This window comes from Desmodus rotundus, chromosome 1 (assembly GCF_022682495.2).
Source record: "Desmodus rotundus isolate HL8 chromosome 1, HLdesRot8A.1, whole genome shotgun sequence".
Classification (NCBI taxonomy): Eukaryota; Metazoa; Chordata; class Mammalia; order Chiroptera; family Phyllostomidae; genus Desmodus; species Desmodus rotundus.
This window is the reverse complement of record NC_071387.1, coordinates 48,627,907-48,650,305: the sequence shown is the minus strand read 5'-3', so window position 1 is coordinate 48,650,305 and position 22,399 is coordinate 48,627,907. Positions and strand designations below refer to the sequence as shown.

Sequence of the window (22,399 nt, the reverse complement as noted above, 5' to 3'; positions counted from 1 at the left end):
TTATCTAAGCAGGGATCCGTAGCCCAGGACCCATTGATTCCTACGAGGGTCATAGGTGAATATTAATAGGACCATAAAATAATATTCACAAGTAAGGCATGCAGATGGGACTTTTTATTCATTAAAAGAGAAAGATAGTAATTTTAGTCTAATTCAAAGTGACCTTGACCTGAGAAATGTCAAGGATCATTGTTTTAAGGCTTACTTCAAATGCTATGTCAATGCCACGAAGCTGTCTATGATCCGCAACCTCCGCTCCTACCACCGGCACCCTGGGGCAGCCTGTAGCTCTTTCACCCATCTCCGAAAACCTCAATGTGCTCTCCCCTTTTTAAATAATTGACGTGTAATGCACATGCAATAGAGTGCACAACTATTAATTGTATAGTTCAGTGGAGTATTATACCTGCATACGCCCACGTCACCAGCACCTAGAACAGTTAGCAAATACTTCCAGCTAACCTAGAGGCCCTATCATGCCCCTCCCTATCGATGTCATGGGTGGATGGATGCCTTCCCCCTCAGGGCCCCAGAGGTCTCTATTATTATGAGTCCTATCATAATGGATTGGCTTTGCCTGTTTTTGAACATTTTATAAATGGAATTATACATACTTTTAACCTGGCTTTTTGTTGTTTGACACTATATGAGATTCATTCATTTTCTTGTGTGCAGTGGAAGCTCATTCTTTTAAATTACTGAGTAGTATTCCACTGCATAGATTATACCATAATTTTCTACTCAAATGCTGATTGACATTTGGGTAGTTTCCAGTTTGGGGCTATAAGTATGCATATTGAAAAATGCATGATGAGACCCTCAGGCCTCTTCCTCCACACAGTTCCTAGATGCAGACAACTTGACTTCTACCACCCCCACTGGACATAGAAGAATTTTCTCTGAGAAATAGCACTACCAGGAAATAGGTGATCTTAGTATATATAGAGAAAACCCTAAAGACTCCATGCCTCCCCAAAAAACTGTTAGAATAAGTAAATTCACTAAAGTTGCAGGGTACAAAATCAATATATAAGAATTGATTGATTATACACAATACACTAATAATTATGAGAAAAAAAATTAACAATTTATAATTACGTCAAAAAGAATAAAATATATAGAGTAATTTAATCAAGGAGTTAAACAAAAACTTCTACACTCAAAACTATAAGACATTAGTGGAGGAAATTGGAGAAAACACAAACAAATGAAAAGATATCTTGTGCCCATGAAAGAATTAATATTGCTAAAATGTCCATACTACCTAAAGTGATATACACTATCAAAATTCCAGTGACCTTTTTAAAAATTTTTATTTATTTTTAGCAAGGGGAAGGGAGGGAGAGAGAATGGGAGAGAAACATCAATGTCTGGTTGCCTCTCAAGCGCCCCCTACTGAGGATCTGGCCTGCAACCCAGGCATGTATGCTGACTGAGAATCGAACTGGCGACCCTTCGATTCATAGGCAAGCATTCAATCCACTGAGCCACACCAGCCAGGGCTCCAGTGACATTTTTTAACAAATAGAATAAACAATCCTAAAATATGTATGTAACCACAAAAGACCCCAAATAGCCAAAGTAATCTTGAGAAACAACAAAGCTAGAGGTATCACACATCTTGATTTTAAACTATTTTAAAAAGCTATATTAATCGAAACAGTGTGGTATTGGCATAAAAATGGACACACAGATAATGAAACAGAATAGAGAGCCAAAAAATGAACCCACACATATATGGTCAATTAAATTATGACAAAGGAGGCAAGAATACAGTGAGGACAGGGCAGTCTCTTCAATAAGTGCTGCTGGGAACACTGGACAGCTTCATGCCAGGAATTAAACTATTGGGCTGGCCAAAAATTCCATTATGATTTTTCTGTAAAATAAAAGACACTTTTCATTTTCACCAATAACTTTATTGATTTGGATATTTTTGAGTATGTCGTCTATCTCCTATCTCCCACTCTTGGCTTCCAGTAGTTAAAAACCAGGGGTGCTGCTAAACATCTTCCAATGTATAAGACAGCCCCACAGCAAAGAATTATTTGGCCAGATGTCAATAGTACCAAGAAACTGGAAACCACTTTTGACACATTCAGTCAGTCACAGCACCTTCTCCATACACTGCACAAATCACTTTTTGCATTTCAGTTGCATTTTTACCTTTCTTGAAATAATAAAGCATAATGTGCCAAAAATGTTGCATATTTTCTTCCATCTTCAATATTAAAATGGCTGCACAAAAATTCATCAATTTTGATAAGCTTTTTTTCAATGCAGGGTGATAGGTCAAATCATTATGCAGTATACTGCAAACTTACACAGTGCTGTGTGTCACTTATATCTCAAAACTGGAGGAAAAATATCTCAAACAATTTCATACTTCAAGAAACTATAAAAATAAGAAGAAATTAAGCCCAAAGTTAGCAGAAGGAAGTTTCAAAATAATAAATATCAGAGCAGAAATAAATGAAAGAGGCCAGAAAAGCCATAGAAAAAAATCAACCAAACTAAGAGCTGGTTTTTTGAAAAGATGAAAATGACAAACCTTTAGCTAGACAAAGAAAAAAGAGAAGACTCAGATAAATAAAATCAGAAATGAAAGAAGAGACATTATAACCTATGCTACAGGAATACAAAGGATCATTAAAGGCTACTATAAACAATTATATGCCATCAAAATAGATAACCTAGAAGAAATGGATAAATTCCTGGAAACATACGACCTACCAAGATGGAGTCAGGAAGAAATAGAAAATCTGGAAAGATCAGTGATGAATAAAGACATTAAATCAGTAAGCAAAAACCTCCCAACACAGAAAACTCCAGAACCAGACAGCTTCACTGGTGAATTCTCCCTCAAATTTTAAAGAAGATTTAATGCTAATACTTCTCAAAACTCTTCCCAAAAATGAAGAGGGAACACTTCAAAACTCATTCTATGAGATCAGCATTCCCCCAATACCAAAGCCAGATGAGGGCACTACAAGAAATCTATAAAGCAATATCCCTGATGAATATGCATGTAAAATTTCTCAACAAAATATTAGCAAATTGAATTCAAGAATGATCAAGTGGAATTTATTCCCAGGATACAAAGATGGTTTAACATTCAAAACAATAAATATGCAATACCACACTAAAAGAATAAAAAGTAAAAATCACATTATTATCTCAATAGATACAAAAAAAAGCATTTGACAAAATACAACATCTTTTTTATAATTAAAAAAAATACCTTCAACAGATTAGGTGTACAAGGAGCGCAGCTCAACATAGCGAAGGCCATGGATGACAGACCCACAGCTAACATTACACTCACCAGTGAAAGCTTTTCCTCTAAGTCACGAACAAGACAAAGGTGCCCGCTTTCGCCACTCTTACACAGTGCCAGAAGTCCTAGTTAGAGCAATTAGGTAAGACGAAGAAATAAAGGCATCTAAACTGGAAAGGAAAATTGTCATTTTTTGCAGATGATATGATCTTAGATACGGAAAATCCTGACTGAACAACAACAAAAAAGCTGTTGGAACTAATCAACGTATTCAGGAAAGTTACAGGATGTAAAATCAATATACAGAAATGAGTTGCATTTCTATACACTAGCAATGAAACATCTGAAAAAAATAAAGAACACTGTCCCATTCACAATGCATCAAAAACAATAACGTACGTAGGAATAAATTTAATGAAGTGAAAGACCTGTACAACAAAAAATGCAGAATTTTGTTCAAAGAAATTGAAAGCATAAACAAATAGAAAGGTATTCCATACTCATAGAAGAATATTGTTAAAATGTTAATACTAGCCAACGTCTGTACATTCAACGCAATACCTATCAAAACACCAATTTTTCAAAGAAATAGAAAAAAACTATCTTAAAATTTGCATGGAGCTTTCTGTGCTGACAGCACTCTTGCAAACATGGTGAGGGGTCCTAAACCCCAGCAGCCTTTCTGTAAGAAGTGTGGCAGTCATCGACTCCACAAAGGGCACAGTACGAGAAGGGCAGGGAAAGTCACAATCACAATATGGCAGGAAGCAGTGTGGCTTTGGTGGGCAGACTAAACAGATTTTCCACAAAAAAAGGCTAAAACTATGAAGAGGATTGTAATGAGGCTTGAATGCATTGAGCCCAACTGTAGATCTAAGAATTCCGGCTATTAAGAGATGCTAGCATTTTGAACTGGGAGAAAATAAGAAGAGAAAGGGCCAAGTGATCCAGTCCTAAGCTTCATATTTGGTTTTCTTATGTGACAATACTATCTTGAGGATATGTTCAAAAAAATTGCATGGAACCGCAGGAGTCCTAGTAGCCGAAGCTACTGTGAGAAAGAAAAATCCAGAAGCATCACACTTCCTGATTTCCAACTACACTGCAAACCTGTAGTAGTTAAAACAGTGTGGTACTGGCATAAAACAGACCAATGGAACAGAATAGAAAGCCCAGAATCAAACCCATCCATAGACGGTCACCTGATACTTGACAAGCATGCCAAAAACACCCAGCCAGGAAAGGACATTCTCTCCAATAAATGGTGTTGGGAAAACTGGATAACCACGAGCAGAAAAATAAAATTGAAACCTAACTTACACCACACACAAAAATTAACTCAAAATGGATCAAAGACTTAACATAATACCTAATACCACAGAGCCCCTAGGGGAAAAACATGGGGAAAAGCTACCTGATGTTGTTCTTGGCAGTAATTCCCAGGATATGACACCAAAGCACAAACAACAGAAGCAAAAAATCAACAAATGGAACTACATCTTAAAACTTCTGCACAGCAAGAGAAACAATCAACAAAACAAAAAGATAACCTACAAAATGGGAAAAAATATTTACAAACCATGTATCAAATAAGGGGTTATTATCCAAAATATATAACAAAAAAATCCAATTTAAAAAATGGGCAGAGGACCGGAATAGACACTTCTCCAAAAAGGGCATATGGATGCCAATAGATACATGAAAAGATGCTCAACATCACTAATTGTCAGAGAGATGCAAATTCAAATCACAATGAGATACCATCTCACACCTGTCAGAATGGCCATCATCAGTAAATCCATAAATAACAACTTTTGGCAAGGATGTGGAGAAAAGGGAACCCTAGTGCGCTGTCAGTGGGATTGCAAACTGGTGCAGCCACTGTGGAATAACAGTATGGAGTTTCCTTTAAAAATTAAAAATATAACTATTATGTGACCTAGCAATCCCACTTCTGGGTATTTATCCAAAGGAAACAAAATCACTATTTCACAGTCAGGGTGGCATTATCTACAATAGCCAAGGCATGACAGCAACCTAACTGTCTACTGATGGATGAATGGAGCTTTTTTAATGTGCTGCACAGATGCACACACTCCAGAATACTATTCAGCCATAAAAAAGAAGGAAATCTTGCCATTTACAACAACATGGATGGACCTTGAGCGTGTTATGCTAGATGAAATAAGCCTGACAGAGAGACAAATACTGTATGATCTTATTTGCATGTGGTATCTAAAAAAATTGAACTCATAGATTCAGAGAACAGATTGGCGCTTGCCAGAAGCAGGATGTCAGGTGAAGGGTTGGGGTGGGAGGGGAGTGAATGAGTGGGGGTCAAAAGGTTATAAGATAAGTAAGTCCTGGGGATGTAAAGTGTAGCACGGCCATCAGTTAATGAAACTATTATGTATTTGAAAGTTGCCAAGAAAGTAAATCTTAAAAGTTCTCATCACAAGAAAAAAATTGTGTCTACATGAGGTGATAGATGTTAGCTAAATTTTGTGATAATCAATTATATATATGTATATATGTATATAAATATCAAATCATTATGTTGTATACCTAAAACTAATACCATGTCACATGTCAATTACATCTCATTTTTAAAAACATATTTCCTTTCTTTGCTTACTTTGGGGTTAATGTGCTGTCCTTTTCAAGTTCTTAAGGTGGAAGTTGAGGTCATTGACTTGAAATTTTTCTTCTTTTCTAACAGGCTCTAGTGCTACAAATCTCCTCTCGCATCTCGTTTTAGTGGCACAAACTTCACATGTCATGCTTTCATTTTCATTCGGTTCAAACTATTTTCTAAGTTCCCTTTTGAATTCTTCTTTGATCTATGGGCTATTTAAAAGTATATTATTTAGTTTCCAAATATTCGGGGATTTTTCAAGAATTTTTCTGTTACTGCTTCCTAATTTAATTCCATTGTGATCAGAGAATATGCTTTGTATGACTTAAATCCAATGGACTGGGACTGGTTTTATGGTCCAACACATGGTCCGTCCTGATTTTCTGTCCACTTGTACTGTCGGTTACTAAAGCATACCGCAGGGGTTTATGAGAAGTCGGAGTGCATAAGCGACGGGCCCTGCATCACGCCCGCAGACCTCCGCGCCAGCCGGCCCCACGACACCCTCCAGGGGAGGGGCCAGCATGCACTGGCGCTCACCGCGGGAATTCTCAACCGCCGTCCCCCTGGGGTTCTGTACTATACAGTGTGTTCCAACAGCAAACGCCGAGCTACAGACATACCCATTTGTCCTCCCTCTTTCTCCTCTCTTGCCCTTGCGTTCTGCCTGCCTACGGTTCTGATTACTCACCGTGGCGACAACACATTTTGCCATTGCAAGTAAACACAACGCCCTTTCCCAGTCCTGCAGGCTGGCACCCAACAAAATGGAGAGGAATTCCTGATTGGAAAGTGTCTACTGTGATTGTGAATTCTTTATTGTCAATTCAGCGGGTGTTGGTCAAGCAAGTGTCTACCATGTGATAGGCCTGGTTCTGAGCTTATGGTTCAATTGTGGACCAATAAGTGGAGACTGATGTAGAGAGGGTCAGACTGGAGGGGAAGAGGAAGGAAAAATGACCTAGTGTTCATAACAAGAGCCCAACTTCCATAAAAGAAAAAGCTATATTCCCTCAAGAACAACATAACAGGGGTTGACTGCCTCTCTGTGTTTTGGGCCAGGACCATTCCCTGGGCAGATGGGAATTCTAGGTCTTCCCCCACAGAGTAACCTTAGAGATCCCCTCCTTGCTTTCATCACAGTAAATCAGCTAAAATTCTGCCCATTCTGACTGACCTCAAGATTATTCAATAAGATTGACACACAAAGAGCAATCACTGCTAAGTTAGCCTCTTAGCCGCAGCCCCATGTCTCAGAAGTAGGACCATTTGTCTAGAAGCGGCCAGGTGCCAATTCATGACACTTCATGTGGCATTCGTCCCTGAAGCTCAGCTAGAGAAAGCTGGGGGTCTAGAATGAGTACAGCTACTAGAAACATCTTCATGCTTTATTTATAGGTCAGAACATCAAGCATTTAGCTGTCCCAGAACCAACACAGAATAATCTTTATTTCTCTCTGCTTTCCACTATGCTTTTCTGTATGGTCTGGGGAGCAGGGGAGTCCTTAACATGCCCAAGGGAATGGGGACCCCTTTACATACGAAAGCAAAGATTTGTAATCTTTGCTCAGAGAGGGTCTTGCCTTCAATTTGTAAAAACGTGCAGTATCTGTGAAGCACAGTAAAGCAAAGCTCAATAAAACCAGGTGTGCCCATACTCATTCAATTCTAACTTCCCTTCTATCTGCAAAATAGGCTATGGGGACAAAGAAAACTCCCCAGAATCCAAACAAAGAAGCTTGCAAGTGACTAACTTGCTGTGTAACTAACACAGCCTGTTCCGGTCCAGAGGGAGATACTCATCAAAACTGGACTTTGACATGCCAGATCCTACTTTATTTCCTTCCCATTAGCAGAATAGTGAAAAACATCTTTGAACGCCAGGTTTCCACGTCAGATCTATGGACAGAAAGGATAGCTATAATATGCTGATTTTAAAAATTGTCATGGCCTCTGTTATATGAAAGAAAATATAATTGTATTATGGAAGTCAGAAAGTTTAGAAGATGGAGAAAGTTGGCTAACAGTAACTTATAAAGAACCACATTTCTTAACAAAAATTTTGATGATCATCCATCCATTGATGCCACTCATTTTGCCATAATATTTGTAGGCGTGGGTTAACACTCAAAATAACCAGCATCATAACGTTGTCAGGACATGAAAAGGAAGCAGTGCTAGAAATGGGCCCCCCGGCTACCTAAGAGCATTTCTTTTGATAAATAAGACGCTGTTAACAGGGGTTACCTCCAGGGACCAACGCCAGGAGTTTGGGGCAATGTGGGTTGTAGACAGGGAAATTTCTACTTTTCATCTTATTAACTTCTGAGTTGCTAAATACTGATCATGAATTACCTTTCTTATTAAAACAGCAATGAGGTAGAGCTGTAAGTTTTAAAATGGTAAAGACCTGTAAACTAAATTACATTCATGTGAGAAGAAAATGAGTTATGTTAATGTGTATACATGTACACATATATGTACATCTATAGTTCCATATATACCCAAAAGCACAGAAATGCCTATAGAGATACATCATAACTTGGTAGTACTTCCCTCTGGGGAGGAGAGCAGGATGAGAAGCCAAGTAGTGTACGACAGTCTTCGTCACATGATTTTTCTTAAACGCATTTGTGTATGTGCTACTTGTACAATATTTAAATCAATAAAAAGGGGCAATTTCTATAAAATCCTTTTTCCCTTACCTTGGAAGTTTTCCCACTTTTCCCGGTAACAGCACTCTGAGGGACTGCTTCCATCCCATTTTCTCTGATTCTGCTGGGGTTTCCAATCACTGGACCCCCACCACCACCCGAGTCAAAGTCAGCAGCGGGCACGTGACCCAAGGTAGACCAATAAGTTTATATCTTTTAGGAATTTGAATCATGAGCAGAAACTCATGGGGACTGGAGGAATTTGTAAATGAATCATCCAAAGGCTACATTTTAAAAGGCATGTGTTTCTTTGGCTTAACCAACATGTTTCTTGGGCTCTTATCCTTCCAAGCCCTGGTTTCTCCATTCCTCCTTTATGTGTCCTTCCAGTAAATTCCATTTTAAAACAAAGCAAATGATGAAAGAGAGAGAGAAACAAATTTATTGAAAACAATAGCAAACTCACCCTGGCTGGTGTAGCTCAGTGGATTGAGCACAGGCTGCGAACCAAAGGATCACTGGTTTGGTTCCCAGCCAGGGCACGAGCCTGGGTTTCGGGCCAGGTCCCCAGTGGGGGGGCGTGTGAGAGGCAACCGCACATTGATGTTTCTCTCTCTCTCTTCCTCCCTCCCTTCTCTTCTCTCTAAAAATAAATAAATAAACCCTTTAAAAAGAGAGAGAGGAAAAAAAATTTTTTTTAAAAGAAAAGAAAACAATAGCAAACTCAGGAATGATCACATTGAGTCTGGGTTTCCTTAAGGTAGTCAGGCGGAAGTGTCTAACAGACTATTGGAAATGTGGGTCTGGAACTCAGTAGAGAATAAGAATTGGTAGCAGAGATTTAAGAGGTATGAGAGAATTCTACCCAAAATGTGTGACCCAAGAGAGACAACAGAGTCCAGAGTCCGGGATGGAAGAACGGGAAACACCACCTGAGGGTGGGGGAGGAACATCAAGCACTGTCGTTCGCTTGTGCACCACGGTGGTAACTGGTGGGCCTGCCACACTCAGTCCTTCTGAGACCTTGAAGATGATTTTTTTTTAATTTTTATTATTCAATTACAGTCGTATGCCTTTTCTCCCCATCCCTCCACCCTTGAAGATGATGTCTTGTGCGCCCACCAGCTTGGCCATGTCACGTGGTTGCAATGTGACTGCACATGTATCATGCCTCGTCATTATCGTGTAACATCTGGGCAGGAAGCCAGGGACCGAATAACAAATTGTACACAGGATAAGTTACAGCCAGGTAGTGTGGACTATGTCAGGAGCTTTTACAACCATTTCAGATAAAATTCTGTAGGAGTTTCTCAGTGACCCCTTCTGCCATTACCATAACAACCCACATTCCATGACAAAGATTGGGGCCCTCAAGAGAAACGGATGAGAACTTGATGTTTGCCTTTGGAGGTCCCATCCAAGACACTCGACATCTGGTGATACAGCACCCCTGCCAATTAACATTAGATGAGGCCTCAGGTGGGGCAGAGCACTCTGCCAAAACATGCTGTAATAAATCAGAGGTCACACTGACATTCACCAAGCCCACTCGTGTGCAATCTTAACGGCACGTTAGAGTCACCTGGGACATTTAAAAAAAATGCGGATGACTTGTGCTGCCTCCCGAGATGCTGATGTAACTGGCCAGGGGTGTGACTTGGACTTTTGAAAGCTCCCCTGGTGATCTTACTCTCCAACCAAGATTTAGAAGCTCTGAATGAGCACATCAGTATATTTTGTGTGACGTGCATTACAGGAGCCTGTACAGTATATTTAAAATTTGAAATTATTTTCTAATAATTAAAATTACTCAATTTCATATACACCAAACCCTCCAGATTTCAGGCTTCTGTGGGGAGATCTGCAAACAGTAGGTCTGCATTCTCACTATTCAACTGTGCTGAGTTGCTGTCACACCGGATACAAGCATTTTCTCTGCACTCCACTTTCCTCCCTGCCCTTCCCACTATCACCACAGCACAGGGCCAGTGACGGTTGCTGCGTATCATCCCACTCCCTGTGGGTTTTCTTATATCAGTGTGAAGAGCAGTGAAATGCTCGGGCTTATCACCGTGTGTCCAGCAGAAGCGGGAATGCACAAGGCGGCCCAAGAGCACCGTGTGTTCCATAGGGCCTGTGGCTCACTTCCAGCAGCTGCCGGGCCCCTGCAGCATTTGGGTGTGTGCCCTTGGCTTAAATCCACGTCTTCCTTGCAGGAGCATGAAAATGCCCCACGGCCTATAGGGCAAAACTGCTGAGAAGAGACAGCTCCCACCTCTAATTAACTTAGTAATTAGATGGCTTGCTAATACGACAGAGCTAGATAGAATCAGCGAGCGAGAGGGGCACAGAATGGCACAAGAGAGTTCTTTTCTGAATTAAGGAAATGCACGAAGGTTGAAGACTTTGTATTCATTTTTTTTCTTTTTGAGAAACAAAAGCCAAATTTATTGGTTCATTTCTTGTATTTGAAGTACTCCTCGGTGACATCCTTCGCCCAAGACTCTTTGCCATAGTCCTTAACCACCACACAACCACAACCAACCACGTTAGGGAGTTTTCCCTCTCTGTCGACCTTACAGAGGCCTGCCCATCCCCTAGCTTCTCATTGCCATCAACCTCAGTTAGGTTGATTTGGTGTTTGGCACAAAGGCCTCCACCAACTTGACCTACATCACAGGCTGGGCTCATCACAGTTGGAGGAGAGCACACAAAAGGTGGGCTGGGCACTTGTCTATGGCTGCGGCAGCTTCGCGAATCCCGCGCGCCAGGCCTTGGTGAATGAGGGCGGTCTTGAGCACCTCTCGTAATGCAGCATTTACGTCCATTACCCCTGCAGCAGCAAGGACTTCCTCTGTGCTGGCGGCGGGTTTGGGGTGAAGCGAATGTTGAATGCACCCAGGCCTCCGCCTCTGCGCAGCTCCGTGGCCCCAGGGAAAGAGCAAAAATTTTGCATTCATTCAAAGAGACAACATGAGCTGGAGCCAATCTGACCTGTGAGGTATAGAAATGTGTAACCTGGAGAGGAAAAAGAAGAGAGAGAGAGAGAGAGGAAGGAAGAAAGGAAAAGACTGCAGCCTTAGAGTGGATGGCAGCCTTGCTCCCCAGGGAGTTGGGATCAACGCAGCCAAGCTTGATTCTATTTTGAGAACCCCGTTTATAAGACTGCCCAGCATTGGCAGTTTCCTCATCTAGGCTCTGGGTCTGTGCATTCTGTCCCCTCTGCTGTACTCTTTCCTCCCTGACCTCCTTTGTCCAGGCAACTCTTCATGTCGCAGGTCTCATGGACTCATGTCCTCAACACCCCTATGTGTTCCTCTTGCACCCTGTAATTACCCCATTGGTGCACTTATGTGGCTTTCGTGTGTGCTTGCAAGTTATCTCTCTCCTCACATCAACTCAAACTGAATTCAAGACTTATAAGACCTGCAACTAAAACTACTAGAAGAAAACACAGGAGAAAAGCTTCATGACATGGGTCCTGGCAATGGTTTCTTGATTATGACACTAAAAAGCACAAGCAACAAAAGAAGAAAAATAGACAAATGGAGGTCTATCAAACTATTAAGCTTCTGCACATCAAAGGAAACAGGTTGCAAAGTGAAAGGGCAACCTATGAAACGGGAGAAAATATTTGCAAACTGTACGTCTGCTAAGGGGTTAATATCCAAAATACGTAAGAAACTTCAACTCAGTAGCAAAGAATAATAATAATAACCCAATTTAAAAATATGCAAAGGACCTGAATAGACATTTCTCCAAATTAGACATACAGACAGCCAACAGATACGTGAGATGATGCTCAATATCACTAATCATCAGGGGAACACAAATGAAAACCACTATGAAATATCACCTCAAATCTGCTAGGGTGGCTATTATCAAAAAGTCAAAAATAACAAGTCTTGATGAGGATGTAGAGAAGAGGAAACCCTTGTACACTATTGGTGAGAATGTAAAATGATGCAGCATCTATGTAAAACAGTATGGCGCTTCCTCAAAAAATGAAAAGTAGAATTTCCATGTGATCCAGCAGTTGCACTTCTGGACATATACAAAAAAAATTGAAATCAGGATCTGGAAAAGATATCTGCACTTCCATGTTTATTGCAGCATTTTTCACAGCAGCCAGGATAGGGAGACAACCCAAACATCCGTGACAGATGAGTAAAGAAAACGTGGTGTGCACACACTATGGAATACTGTTCAGGCTTTAAAAAGGAGGAAATCTTGCCATACGTGACAACATGCTAGACCTAACGGGCATTATGCTAAGTTCAATCTGTCACAGGAGGACAAATACATGATTTGTATATGTATTCCACTTATAAGCATGACTCCACTTATATGAGGTCTCTAAAGTAGTTAAACTCATAGAGTAGAATGGTGGCTGCCGGGCTGGGGGAGGGACAAACGGAGAGTTGCTGTTCAACAGGTACACAGTTTCAGTCAGGAAAGGTAAATAAGCTCTAGCTATCTGCTATACAACATTGCGCCTATAGTTAACTCTACGGTACTACTGTTACTTAAAATGTGTCAAAAGCCCTGGCTAGTGTGACACAGCGCATTGAGAACTGGCCTGCAAACAGGAGGGTCACTGGTTCAATTCCTAGTCAAAGCACATGCCTGGGTTAAGGGCCAGGACCCAAGTTGGGGGGGCCTGTGAGAGGCAACATTGATACTTTTCTCCCTCTTTTTCTCCCTCCCTCCCCCTCTCTCTAATAATAAATAAATAAATAATTTTTAAAATAATAATAACTGTCAGTATGTCTGTAAGAATTAAACGATACAGTGTACGTGAAGCCCTCGGCACAGTGCCAGTGATGGTAGTCACAGCAGAGCGCACATTCAGTCTAGTCTCAACTTCGGAGCACTGACGAAAAGGCTTTCTCGGAGGCTCTGGCTCAGGGTCTCTTGTGGGGGTGGAGACTGTTGGCAAGGCTCATTTCCTCGCTGGCTTTTGGTTGGATACCTCAGCCCCTCGCCATGTGGGCTTCTCCATAGGCTGTCCCAGGGGCTCACACCCTGGCCGGAGTGAGTGATCTGAGAGGGAACCCAGGAAGGAAGCCAGTCTTCTAAAACCTAATCTCAGATGTGACATACCCTGGCTTCTGCCACATTCTGTGGGTCACACAGACCAACCCTGAGACAATGTGGGAGAGGAATACACAAGGGTGGGAGTACGCGGGTGGGGGGCATTTGGGACTGGCTACCACACTTCTCTCCCTCTGCCTTGCTTTATTTTCTCCTACCCCCTATGACCAGCTAACATTACTGATTTCGTTTTTCCTCAGTCTCCCCACAACAGAATGTAAGAAGGAAGGGAATTTCCCCCTGTTTTTTCTCTGTTGTATCATCGACACCTAGATGAGTGCCTGGCACAGAGTAGGGCTTCATTAATTGTTAAATGGTGAATAATGAGCCACCCAGTGGCACCATTTCTGTAAGAAATGTGCTCGAGTCCCCAGTCAGAATAGCATAGCTCATAAGTACCACTCATGCTTTTTAATTTTTTTAATCCTCACCCATGGATATGCTTTATTGATTTTTTTAGACAGAACGGAAGAGGGAAAGAGACAGATGTGTGAGAGAAATATCGAATGGTTGCCTCCTGGCCAGCACTTAAAAAAAATGAGTACTTGATTCTCACAATCTATGTGGAAAGCAGGACAGCATTTTTAAAGCGAAACCCAGGAAGATTAAGGGTCTGCTTGCTCAGGGTGAACCAACGGTGCTGGTGAGTCTCGGACCAGTTCCCTTGCCCTTGCCCGGTGCCCCCTCTTCCAGGGCCCCCCTCCTGCACCAGGCAGCCCTTGGCCTTCCTGGCAAGTCACAGAATAGTTCCCTAACAGTTCCTATAGCTTCACATAATGAATCGTTCACATTGGTTCACGTGGCTTTCACTCAGGCAAGCGGGCACTGCTGGAATGAAAGGGGGAGCTGAGAAGCCCGCGGAGAAGGCACAGGCCCCATTGTCTCCTTCAGTGAAGAGGTGGAGACCACAGAAGCCCCTTTCCCCGCAACTCCTACCGCAGCCCAAAATACTTTTAACAGCGCGCATGTAAATTCAATTCAGCCGATCCATCGACAAGCTGACCTCTGAAAATGAGAAGTAGGAGGACAGCAACAAAGACACCGGTTACACTTTGAGATGGAGTCCCAGCCCACACCCCGCACTGATTGCCTAAAGCGGAGGGCGAGAGCAAGGCTGCCGACTCCTGCAGAAAGAAAGCAGCGCAGGGGTTGACAGCTGCATCCGGTCGGGGCGACGGGCGAGAGCTGGCACGTGGGGAGGGCCAAAGGTAAAAGGTTGGTAATCCCGCCCCCCTGCTTCACCTAACTCTTGGGAAGACCACCCACTCTTCTGCTCCGCGCTGTGGTGAGGGGAGGTGCCCAGATCGGCTGCAGGGACCCGGCTTCTTATCGATCCCAACCAGCCCGCAGTCCCCTGAAGCACAGACCCGGATGTCTACGGTCCTCCTGTCCTGTGGTCCTCCTGTCTGAGCGGCCCCGAGGGGCTCTCCACCCTGCCAGCCACAGGTGCGTGAACATGCCTAATAGAAGGTAGCAGGGCCGACCATGAGGCCAAGGGTGGAGCTTGAGTTTTCTAGGATCTGTGTTTTGCACACAGAGTTTCACTTACTCCTCAGGCAACCGTCTGAAGTAAAGGTGCATTTGCTCAGTTTTACAGATGAAGAAACTGAAACTCGGGTTAAAAACTAGACCAAGGGCACACTGCAAGGGGCAGAGCAGGGATTTGAACACTCTTAGCATTTACCTAAAACTTGGGAGTAAGACAAAAATATGGCTTTGAGTGTTTAATTCAAAGTTATACTAGAAGAGTGGTTTTCAAGTGAGGACAATTCCTCCCTCCACCGCCGCCCAGGCCGCCCCTCGACCCCCAAAAGGGGCCTTTGGCTAGGTCTGTAAACCTTTCTGATGGTCAAAACTGGATGCGCGAGCAGGTACTACTGCCATCTAGTGGATAGAGGCCAGGGATGCTGCTGAACATCTCAGATTCGTGACAGCCCCTACAAGGAAGAGTCGGCCGGTCCACAGTGTCAACAGCACTGCTGTTGAGAAACTCTGTTCTAGGGCAACGTGACTACGTTTGACTTATTACCTGCCGTTAAGGAGGCCTCAAGAACGTCACCTTGTAGAAAACTAAGATGCAAATGATTCTTGTCTAAGAAGGTAACTCCGAAGGTCGTAGTTATACAGACCTGGACTAACCAGTTGTGATCTAACTTAGCAATATCACTCCAGAATTCTCATTATCACTGACCATATAGATCAGTCTCTTCCATCCTCTTTGAAACCAGCTTTGCCTTTGTCCTGATTCCCTCTTACACTTCCGTAGGGCAACCATAACAAATACCACAGACTGGTTGCTGGAGGCTGGAATCGAAGATCACGGTGTAAGCAGGGTTGGTTTCCTCTGAGGCCTGTCTCCTTGACCTGAGTTGGCCGCCCTCTCGCTGCTTCCTACGGTCTTATCTCTGCGCATGTGCAGCCCTATGGCTCTTCCTCTTCTTGTAAGCACACCAGTTACATTGGATTAGGGTCCCAGCTTGATGACCTCATTTAACTTCAGTCACCTCTTTGAAAGCTCGATCTCCAAATACAGTCACATTCTGAAGCACTTCTCGAGGTTAGGATTTCATCATGTGAATTGGGGGGGAGGACAGTTCAGCCCCTGCATCTCTCTAATTAATTAATCTTTGACACGTGTTCAGCATATATTTGTATGAGATTAACTTTTTGAAAATCATGCTTTGCAAATACATCTGTCTGAGTCCCCCAGTTTCTGCTATATCGGGCTGCTTCCTTGAGGGCTGTTAGTATAGTAACCCAAATTCAACAAGAAAAATCACTCTCTAAGTACAATGTCAGATCTGTCACATGCTTCTTTTCTCTCGTGCTGTTTTTGTACAGTGAGAGTCCTTTGCCTGAAGTTTTCTTAATCTGTCAGATCAAGGATCAAACACTATCACACTTGGTCCCTGCAGGAAACCTTTCTCAGCAAATAAATCCAAACAACCTGTGTGTGTGTGTGTGTGTGTGCGTGTGGCTACTGAAAGTTTCAATAATTAGCACATTAATTAAGTAATGCACATGTTTCATGTTTATTATCAAAAAACATTTTGAAACTGTTGATTGATTAGTTTTGCTGACTATCTTATGAATTTAATCTACATTAAGGTCAAGATCATGCATCAAGATCTTGGGATTCATATTCTGGTCCCATAATCAGTCTCCTGGGACAACCGCTATTTCTCATTCCTCATTATAGGAAAATTTGCCCTTAGCAAATGTGAGAGAACATTCCCAGCAATTTCTCGTATCAATCAATCCAAGCAAACGTAATGGGCTTGCTTTTCCCCAAAGCTGAAGTCACCTCCTGGCAGCAAATTAAGTGTTAGGCTCTGAGTTAGAGCCCTGAGCTGAAGCCGGGCGCCAAGGGAGAACGAGAGAGAACTCGGGGACTTAAGTTTTTGACCATTTGTTGAAAGTTTTGAGACTCCAAGGAAAATGCAAATAAATATCTCAACGCAGATGTTACTCTGTAAACCATTATTGGCCAGTATCAGTTGGTCCATTATTTGTTGGTAGTGAGCAAGGAAAGTCACTACTACTGAAGAGGTAGGAGACCACCAAAGAGCATCATTCATTTTTTTCTTTCATTCATTCAGTCATCAACAGAATATCCATTATGTGATAGAGATACTAGCTAGGTAAGACGACTTGGAAGCACAGGTCATGGGGACAGAGAGGTTGGTTTCAGAACAGACAGTGGAGGAGGCCAAGTCTGCCATCGGAGTTACTGGAGAGGAGGTAGAGACAGCCAGGTGTTCCTGTAGGTACGGCTGTGAAACAGATTCCCCAAACGCACACATGGGTGGGCAAGGGTAGGTTTACAGTTGTTCGTATGGAAAAAACACAATAATTAATAAATAATAATGCAAGAATAAACTCTATGTTTCACCTACTCACAACTGTAAACCTACTTTTGCCAACCCCTGTACGGGCTGAAATCCAAGCCAACATCTTTTATGCTCACAGAGTCTGGGAGTCTGGAATCAGACAGGGCACAGCAGCAACAGTGTGTCTCTGTTCCCTGGTGTCCAGCTGGGGCTGGACTCATCTGAAGAACAGTTCACTCACATGTCTAGTGGTTGATGCTGGATGTTGGCTGGAGGCCTCAGTTCCTCTCTGTGTGGTCTCTCTGCTTGGGCTGCTTCGATTTCCTCAACTATGACGAATGGTCCCCCTAGCAAGAATGCCCAGAGAGAGAATCCCCCACCCCCTGCAAAAAAAACCTATATCCTTTCTTTGACCTAGAATTGAAAGTGACACAGCATCACTTCTGAGGAATGTCAAAGCCCGAAAGACCATGTGAGGCAGGATAAACATTGGTGTGGCCCTCTTTGGGAAGCCCAATCTTCCATACCGGGCAAAGAAATCAAAGACCTAGGAACAAAATGAGGGAAAACCCAAAGCAAAAAGAAAACGTTGCTTGTTCTAGAAACTACATGCAGTTTGGAAAGGGAAAATATCTAAATGCCTCCTAATATCCATTCTCCTGTTTTTTTTAACAATACAACTTCCAGATTTTATTTGGACACATTGGCTGCTCACCTAAATGACTCTATTTGCAGGTAGATAGGGTCACATGATTAAGTTCTGGACTATGAGGTGCAAGTGAAAGTATTAAATCGAAGTTTCAAAATGTGTCTTTTAAAGGGAGAGTACACCATCCCTCTATGCTGCTGCCTAGAATACATGTGTGATGGCCAAAATACTAGCGACGATTTTGGGCCATGGGAACCAGGGCCACATCCCAGCTATGGTGTGAATCACATTTTATTTTTTTACATTTTATTTATTTATTTTTAGAGAGAGGGGAAGGGAGGGAGACAGCGAAAAAGAGAAAGATCAATATGTGAGAGATGCATTGATCAGCTGCCTCTCTCACGCCCCCAACTGGTGAGCAGGCCAGCAACCCAGGCATGTGCCCTGACTGGGAATCGACCTGGTGACCCTTCAGTTCACAGGCCAGTACTCAATCCGCTGAGCCACATGAACCAGGGCTTGAATCACATTTTAGATTTAGATTTTTATATTTAGAAAACTCAACCCAGCCAGGTTGGCTCAATTTACAATTTTGCCCAAGATGTAACTTAGTACCATACTGCAGTGGTCCTCAAACTTAAGGGTGCGCCAGATTCCCCTGGAGGGCTTGTTAAAACACAGGTTGCTGGCCTACCCCCAGAGTTTCTGATCCAGAAAATCTGATAAGGCCCGAGAATGTGCATCTCTAGCATGTCCCCAGGTGATGCTGAAGCTGCTGGTCTGCACATTTTGAGAACCACTGCCCTAGAATAAGTCCTATCAAAGTACCCTAAGAGCAGGGCAGGGAATATGAGTTTGGGGAGAAATTATCCACACCCTCAGCCAGACTGGCATTGGATTGGCCTGTACACCACCTCCTAGCACCTGCCCTTTGGCTGAAGCCACCTAGGTGAGGGGAAGGTGCTGGGACCTAATGAGTCCCTCAATGTGCCCCAGTCTCTTGCCAGATGTGCCTGATTCCCTGTGACCACCTCCAAGGATCTGGAGAAGGACAGCTTCTGGTGAGGCCTTACCACTCTCTGCCCTGCTACTCTGAGCCTGTTTCCTTGGCTGAAAAGATAGGGCAGCGACACCAACTCTGCAGGGAGTTGGAGCAAGTGCCAGGCCCTTTCTATGCCAGAATGTGCTCAGAATGCTGGCTGATACAATGCAATTCTCCAACTATATAATGAAGTTCTGAGGATGTGAGGCAGGGCCTTCCTGCTTGCGTGGCAGGGTTGGGGCCCTAGCCAACAACCAAAACACTTTCCTTTGCCTCAGTGGATTCTTCTGGTGTGGCTTTGGTAAGGGATTCTCAGCCTTGGCACAACTGACATTTGGGGGCTGGATAATTCTTTGTCACGGTGAGGCGGCCTGTCCTGTACACAGCCAGATGTCTAACAGCACCCCTGGGCTCTACCCACTAGATGCCAAAGCACACACGCTGCCTATCCCAGCACTGACGTGACAATCAACGCATCCTCAGACACTGCGCAGTGGGGAAATAGTTTCTCCATGCCTGCTTGGCAGATACAAAGCAGGCACTCAATAAATGACTACTTACAATTAATCAAATGCAGGAGAGTGTCTCTCATCCAAAAGAATGCCCTGGACTACCAGATAGCCAGTCAGATCTCACCCCTTCTACCCTATTATTCAACACCCTGTGCAAATGTCACTTCTTCCATGAAGACTTCCTTGATTGCCCCCACCCTTAGTTGTACATACTCTCCCACTCAATGCTGACACCCATTAGTTTATGTTCGTCTGTAACACTTGTAATTTAGTGTTCTACATATTTATACATTCCACTACTCACAAAGTACCAAGGTGACTCTGGAACAATTTTAGTCATTACCCATTTTCTCTATCCACTACCTTCCCTATAAAAATGGTATTCTATGCTACCTATATTTGGCGTTTTCTAAAGCACATATAAAATGTGAAGAAAATTTTCATGATTTGTATTCCTTTGCAACGTACAACTTAAGTAAAATTTTCTTTTAAAATGTATTAACAACCCAACCCTACATCTAAAAGAACTAGAGGAACAACAACAAACAAAGCCCAGAGAGAGTAGAAGGAAGGAAATAATGAAGATCGGAGCAGAATTACATGACACAGAGATTAAAAAAAAAAAAAAAAAACAATTCAAAGGATCAATGAATCCAGGAGCTGGTTCTTTTAAAAGATAAACAAAATTGACAAACTGCTAACCAGACTCCTCAAGAAAAAAAGACAGAGGACTCAAATAAATAAAATCAGAAACGAAATACAAGTAAGGGCCAATACCATGGAAATGCAAAGGAGTGTAGAAATTGCTATGAACAACTATATGCCAAGAAATTGGACAACCTGGGTGAAATGGATAAATTTCTAGAAACATACAGTCTTCCAAAAATGAATCAAGAAGAAGTGGAAAGCCTGAAGAAACTAATAACAACTAGCAAAATTGAAGCAGTAATCAAAAACCTCCCAGCACACAAAAGCCCTGGATCAGGTGGATTCACAAGTGAATTTTACCAAACATTCAAAGAAAAACTAACTCTTACTCTTCTCAAACTATTCCAAAAAATTCAAGAAGAAGGAAGACTCCTCAACTCTTTTCATGAGGCCAGTATCATCCTAATTCCAAAACCAGGTAAAGACACAACAAAGAGAGAAAATTATAGGCCAATATCTCAGATGAACATAAAATCCTCAAGAAAATATTGGAAATACAGATCCATCAATACATTAAAAAGATCATACACCGTAATCAAGTGAGATTTATCCCAGGGACGCAAGGATGGTACAATATTAGCAAATTAATAAATGTAACACACCACATAATCAAAGGACAAAAACCACCTGATCATATCAATAGATGCTGAAAAAGCATTTCATAAAATCCAGCACCCATTTATGATAAAAACACTCAGCAAAGTGGGAATAGAGGGAGCATACCTCAATATAATAAAGGCCATATACGAGAGACCTACAGCCAACATCATACTCAATGAGCAAAAACTAAAAGCTTTTTTCCCTTAAGGTCAGGAATAAGACAAGGGTGTCTGCTTCCACCACTTGTGTTCAACATAGTACTGGAAGTTCTAGCCACAGTGATCAGAGAAGAAAAAAAGAAATAAAAGGCCTCCACGCTGGGAATGAGGAAGTAAAACTGTCATCATTTGCAGGTGACATGATCATGTACATAGAATACCCTACAGTCTCCACCAAAAAACTACTCAACCTAATAAGTGAATTTGGCAAAGTAGCAGGATACAAAGTCAATATTCATAAATTGATGGCATTTTTGTACAGCAACAATGAACTATCAGAGAAACTAGGGAAAGATCCCTTTTACTATAGCAATGAGAAAAATAAAGTACCTAGTAATAAATTTAACCAAGGAGGTAAAAGACCTGTACTCAGCCCTAGCTGGTGTGGTTCAATGGATGGAGCGCCAGCCTGCAAACCAAAAGGTTGCTGATTTGATTCCCAGTCAAGGCACATGTCTGGGTTGTGGGCCAGGTCCCCAGTAGGAGGGCGCGTAAGAGGCATCCACATATTGATGTTTCTCTTCCTCTCTTTTTCCCTCTCCTCCTCCCTCCTTTTCTCTAAAAATAATTAAATAAAATCTTTTTAAAAAATTTTTTTAAAAGACCTGTTCTCAAAAAACTATAAAACACTGAAGAAAGAAATTGAGGAAGACACAAATAAATGGAAACATATACCTGTTCATGTATTGGAAGAATTAACTTCATTGAAATGTACATACTACCCAAAGCACTCTATAGATTCAATGCAATCCCTATTAAAATACCAATGGCATATTTCACTGATCTAGAACAAATACTCAAAAAATTTGTATGGAACCAAAAAGACCCTGAATAGGCTCAGCAACTTTGAGAAAGAAGAATAAAGTTGGAGGGATCACAATACCTGACATAAAACTATATTTATTACAACGCCACTGTAATCAAAATAGTCTGTTACTGGCATAAGAACAGACACACAGATCAATGGAACATAACAGAGAGCCCAGAAATAAACCCATATCTCTATGGTCAATTAATATTTGATAAAGGGGACACAAGCATACAATGGAGTAAAAATAGTGTCTTCAATAAATGGTGCTGGGAGAACTGGACTAGTACATGCAAAAAAAAGAAAAAGAAAGAAAGAAACTAGACCACCAACCTACGCTACACACCAGCATAAACTCAAAATGGATAAAAC

General features: G+C 42.1%; 1 pseudogene; it reads right to left on the bottom strand.

The window, feature by feature from the left end:
• Window positions 1-11,021: 11,021 nt before the first annotated feature.
• On the bottom strand, window positions 11,022-11,526 carry LOC112299645 (small ribosomal subunit protein eS12-like; annotated as a pseudogene).
• Window positions 11,527-22,399: the final 10,873 nt, after the last annotated feature.